This window comes from Muscardinus avellanarius (assembly GCF_963383645.1).
Source record: "Muscardinus avellanarius genome assembly, chromosome: 10".
Taxonomy (NCBI): domain Eukaryota; kingdom Metazoa; phylum Chordata; class Mammalia; order Rodentia; family Gliridae; genus Muscardinus; species Muscardinus avellanarius.
In genome coordinates this window covers 62,625,199-62,630,806 of record NC_137796.1, presented here as the reverse complement: position 1 = coordinate 62,630,806, position 5,608 = coordinate 62,625,199, and the positions used below count along the sequence as shown (strand labels likewise).

The 5,608-nt window shown below is 50.4% G+C and overlaps 1 pseudogene across 1 annotated transcript; it reads right to left on the bottom strand.

The window, feature by feature from the left end:
* Positions 1-409: 409 nt before the first annotated feature.
* LOC308268573 (transcriptional adapter 2-beta-like) lies at positions 410-1,881 on the bottom strand (annotated as a pseudogene). Its single transcript has 2 exons — positions 738-1,881; positions 410-493 (listed from the first exon to the last, which is right to left on the bottom strand). The product of its transcript is annotated as a transcriptional adapter 2-beta-like (transcript).
* Between the last annotated feature and the right edge of the window lie 3,727 nt (positions 1,882-5,608).

The window sequence follows — 5,608 nt, the reverse complement described above, 5'->3', positions numbered from 1 at the left end:
CTGTGCCCTGGGCCACACGGCTATCTGCTGGGGGCAGCAGTGAGCTCAGAAAAGGGGCGCCATGACAGCCCCGCCTGAGAAGAGCTTGTCGGCCCAGCAGGAGAGCCTCACTCCTGGCGCCCACAGCACAACAGTTTCTGTACCCTAAGGGAAGAAGACTGGCTCCAAACAGATCGCACAGAGGCAAGTCGTCATCTTAAAGGGCTTTCAGGACTAAATCAAAGTAGACGCATCTTGGTCTCCCCCATGACCCAATAAAGGATTGTTACTATTGCTTCTTTCAGAAGTCCACAAAGAGAATCTACAAATTAGAAAGGAACTCAATTTGTCTAAAAGCTCAAGGATGCAGGAAGGATGTGCTCCCCGGCCCCTCCCCAGTCAAACACGGAGAGTGGATATCCAGCCACTCTCAGCACTGCTTCTTCAGCACTGTGTCCAGGTAGCTGGGCGGGCGGCTTTTGGAGGGGATTCCTTGCCGCTTCTGGAGGTGGTCCTTGATTTTTTTTTTTTTTTTTTTTTTTTTTGCAGGTCTGGGGATGGGACTCAGAGGCATTTGACCTCCGAGCTACAACCCCCACCCAATTTTTTTAAATTTATTTTGAAACAGGGTCTCACTGAGTTACAGAGGGCCTCACTAAGTAGCTGAGGCCACGATCCTCAGTCTCAGCCTCCCGAATGCTGGGATTGCAAGCACGTGCCACCACGCCCGGCTGGTGGTCCTTAATTATAAGGACCACCTTAATTATAAGGTCTTCATAGTCACATAGTGCGCCAGACTCAGATTCAAAGAGCTAACAGAGCACCTTCTCACAGTCTGACAGGAGTTCAAACCCAGGGAGGTTCTCAGTGGCTGCAAACTCGCATCTTGGCGGTCCTCCTTTCCCCGCTTGGAGCGGCCATGTTTTGGGTAGCCTTCCTCCTCTCCCCCTGTGCCTGGCCGCCTCATACTCGGCCAACTCTTCCATCTTGGTGATTCTGTTGCGCTGATACCGCTACAGTTCTCTGATCTTGGCCCGGAACATCGTCTCTTTTTGCACGTTTTCAAAGAGATCGTCGAACTCCTTGCAGAACGTGAACTGGTAGAGCGGCCTCAGTTTGGGCCGCAGCTCCTTCTCCTCCTCGGTGACCTTGCGCTTCAGTGCCTTCTCCTTTTCCCACTTGTCCTTGCCCAGGAAGGCCGGCACCAGGGTGTAGTCGCGGGCGATGTTCTCCCAGCACTGCCTCTCCTTGAGTTTCCCACCTGCATGTCCCCGTGCGCGCGCTTGAGCTCGATCTCCACGTCATCGTCGTCGTCGTCATCATCGTTGTTCACCGAGAGCCCGCTGATGAGCGTTTCAGCATCCCGGTCGTACTCGATCTCCTATAGTCATCCCGCAGCGGCATGTAACCCAGCTGCTACTGCTCAGCCATGGAGCTGTCCAGCGGGGACAGCGGGGTGGTGAGACTGGGCGAGAGGGGACCGCCACTGGGGCAGGTGTGGTCGGTCACCTGGTTGGGGGTGGTGTGAGGGATGCAGGCCTTGCCCAGGTCCCCGTGCATGTGCATGCTCACGTAGTGTTCCATCACTTCTTGGCGCATCCTGGAAGCTCCAACGTGAGCAGCCATGTCTTCCCAGTTCCCGAAGCCGAACTGCTCGATGGCGTCCAGCAGCAGCTACTCCTCGTGGCTGGTCCAGCTGCCCTCGGCCTCGGGCCCCCCAGAGCCTGAAGCACCCACCATCCACCAGCTGGTGGCCATGGTAGCACCGGTGGTGGCCGATCTCAGCACTGGCTGAGAAGCTCTGGGGCGCAGCTCGATGTCCTGGCACTCCGTGCAGTGGAAGCACAGAAGGCTCACCTCGGCCAGGCAGTACATGCAGTACTTCTTGCCCAGCTCCGCCATCTTGCCCTGCCAGCTGGGCTGGGTCCATCCGCAGCACACAGACCCTTCACCTGGCCCAGACGCCAACGCTGACACCCAGCCACATCCCCGCAGTCCCCCCCCCGCCCGTGACCCCACCCCCTCATTATATCTTCTTGGTGGATTGTTCCTTTTAATAAGAGGAAGTGCCCCGCCTTGTCTCTTCTGATGTGTTTTAGCTTGAAGTTTGTTTTGTTGGATATCAGCGTTGCTACCCCTGCTCGTTTGGGGTGTCCACTGACATGATATATCTTTTTCCATCCTTTCACTTTCAGCCTATGAATGTCTTTGGCTCTAAGGTGCATTTCTTGCAAACAGCATATATTTGGATTATGTTTTTTAATCCACATTGGCAGCCTATGTCTTTTGATTGTTTAGTCCTTTGCAAGTTCGGGGTTATTATTGAAATATGATTTTTTTCCTGCCATTTTGTACTCTATTACTTCTTCTTTGCTTAGTTGCCCTGCTAATCAAATTCATCTTTTCTTTAGTTCTGAAATACTTGACACTCTCTTTGGCAGACCAAGATGCCGGGCCCCCATCTGCTCCCAAGAATGTACTATCAGACCACCAACCTAGTGGTAGGAGGACCCGCCACCTACAACTTCGCTCAAAATCACACTGTTACCAGTGACCCAAATCAGACCCCCAGGGGAGCCGCCTTCTAGTGTAACAGTACGCTTAACAGCTGCCTCAATTCATCTCCAGGTCTCTCATATTTAGTTATGGTGATTACTCAAGTAACCCTGTACGTGGAGGCAGAAATTGTCTGGCTCCTTCCCTCTTCCTGCACCTGGGTTTGATGAGCCGCTTCTCTGCCCATCCTGTTTGGGGGAAGTATCGCCGCTTTGGTTGGATCAGTGGGTCCTGCAGGAGGGCTCTCAGCCATGGTCTACTTCTGGCCCAAGACTTCTATAAGAAACTCCAACTTGCAGAGAGAATCTGCATCCCTCACTTCCCTACAAGCAACAGGTGACCTCAGTGGCCCAGGCCACCTTACAAAATAGGTGATCACTACACCTTCTTACAACAGACAAGGGGGGAACCTGTGGGGGGGTTGTTTGTTTGGTTTATTTTATTTTATTTTATTTTATTTGCAGTACTGAGAATGGAACCCAGGGGCATTGTACCGCCGAGCTACACTACCAGCCCTATTTTTTATTCTTTATTTCGAAACAGGGTCTTACTGAGTTACATAGGGCCTCGATAAGTAGCTGAGGCTGTCCGCGAACCATGTCCTGTCTCAGCCTCCCAAATTACAAGTGTACACCACCACACCCAGCATAACCTGTGTGTTTTTAAAGGAAGAATGTTGCTTCTACGTTAATAAATCTGGTCTGGTGGATCAAAACGTGCACAACTCTAGCCAAGCTGGGTGGGGGGAGCTGTGAGCAAGATAAGATACACATGAACTGACTCTTGGCTGGTTAAAAAACCCCAGGCCACTTGGATCTCAGCAATGATAGGGCTGTGATCTTAATCTGTCTCTTTTTTCTTTAGCCCATTACCTCTTAAGATTCATCTACTCCTGCATCGAGTAAATATCTTGGGTGACTATTAACCAAATCCTGCTATAGCCATATGCCCACCTGCCCACGGACACCCTGACCACCTAGTCCCAGCCTATAACCCTCCATCTGCCCCACAGCCAGCAGGAAGTAGCTTGTGAGATTGCGGTGCCCCCTATCACAAAAGGGCTGGGATGTCAGGTCGGACCAGGGATGTTGGCAGCCTCACCCCTAAAACTTCCAGTCTGTTGATGCATCCATACACCAATGCAGTGTAGCTGCCCAGTTCCAGCTGGCTGATGCTTACAACCCCAAACACATATGTCGCCCAGTTCCCCATTCAGATGTTACCCTGTTCCAAGAACTTCATTACAGAACACAGCTTAAGGAACAATAATGGCCCAACTGCCTGAAAATCTCCCAACTCCCTGCTCTCCCCTGCCCTCAAAAAAAAAAAAAAAAAAAACAGCCCCATAAAAATTCTTAACCCACTGACCCTGGGTGCACGCTTCACTGATGCACGCTTCCACCTTTGGACTGGTGAATCTCACCTGGGAGTGGCTAATAAAATGTCTCTTGCTTTTACCAGGCCTCCTCGCCTCATTTTCTGCGTTGCAATTTTATGAGCACCGTGCACTTCAAGATTAGTGGAAGCCAGGCAAGGCGGTGCACGTTTGTAATCCCAGCAATGGGGAGACTGAGACAGGAGGAACGCGGTTTGCAGCCAGCCTCTGCTACTTAGTGAGGTCCTTTGCAACTCAGTGAGACCCTGTTTCAAAATAAAGAATAAAATACAGGGCTGGGGGAGTAGCTAGGAGGTAGAATGTCCCTGGGTTTCATCCTCAGTACTGCAAAAAAAAAAAAAAAATTAGTGTAATTTTAAATCACATTTTGTAGCCAGGCATGGTGGCACATACTTGTAATCCAGGACTTGGGAAGCTGAGATAGGAGGATCACAGGTTCAAGTTTAGCCTCAGCAATTTGGTGATACCATTTTTCGAAATGAAAAATAAAAAGGCCTGTGGTTATAGCTCTGAGATAGAATGTCCCTGGGCTCAATCCCCAGTAGCATATTAAATAAATAAATAAATAAATAAATAAATAAATAAATAAATAAATAATAAAATGGGCTATGAGTGCAGCTAAGAGGTGAAATGCCCCTGGGTTTATTCTTTACTCTCTCTTCTCGATCTCTCTGTCTAATACACACACACACACACACACACACACACACACACACATGTGCACAAACACAGACACAGACACACAAACACATTCACCATCTTCTCTCTAGTATCTACTGCTGTTTTCTCCAGAATTTTCTTCTCACCCCTAACTCATTTCTGCAGGACGTGTGAGAGAGGGCAAAAGCACCAAAAAATATCGGAGAGGGGTCAAGAAGGCCATGGCAGATGCCAGGATACTGGAGATACAGACAAAACTTATCCAAATGAACTGGAACTTTTGGAAAAATTCCCCACGAAGGAGGACTGCTTCTTCTCTACATTCTTAAGAATCTTGGACATCACCTGTAAGGAGAGAGTTTAGCAGAGACCTAGGAGAAAGGCGGTGTTGAAAGCGGTCTCTGTGATGGCGGTGGAGACTTGTATTCAGGAGAGGCAGAAATTGAATCCTACCAACCTTATTTTTTGGAGAAATTACACCAAATGTCAAATGCTACCGTCACGCATGCTTAGGAATACTGGACAACATTCAGAGTGGAAAAAGAGCTTGGGAAAGATTTGAAATGGTGGAGGCAGTGGCAATGCCAGTGGCCAGTACTCAGGGGAGGCAGAGGTCTGATGCATTACACCTGGAACCTTTGAAGTAATAACCCCAGAGGCAGAATGCTACCACCACGCACCCTTGAGAACGTGGGACAAATGGTTGGACGAAGAGGGTGCTCGGATTGGAGCCTGCCGGGGGGTGAGGCCAGTGACGGACACAACAAACCTGGGATTGGAGCCTGCCGTGAGACAAGACCAGTGCTGGGGCCTTCGAGGCCGGGATCGGAGCCTGCCGAGGGGTTAGGCCAGTGCCGGGGCCAGCGAGGCTGGGATCAGAGCCTGCCATGAGGCAAGGCCGGTGCTGGGGCCTTCAGGGTCTGGATTGGAGCCTGCTGATGGGTTAGGCTTCCCCTAATCAGCAATAACTAGGAGGAAAGGGACAACAGGAAGAGGTCAAGCTATAGAAAGGGCCCT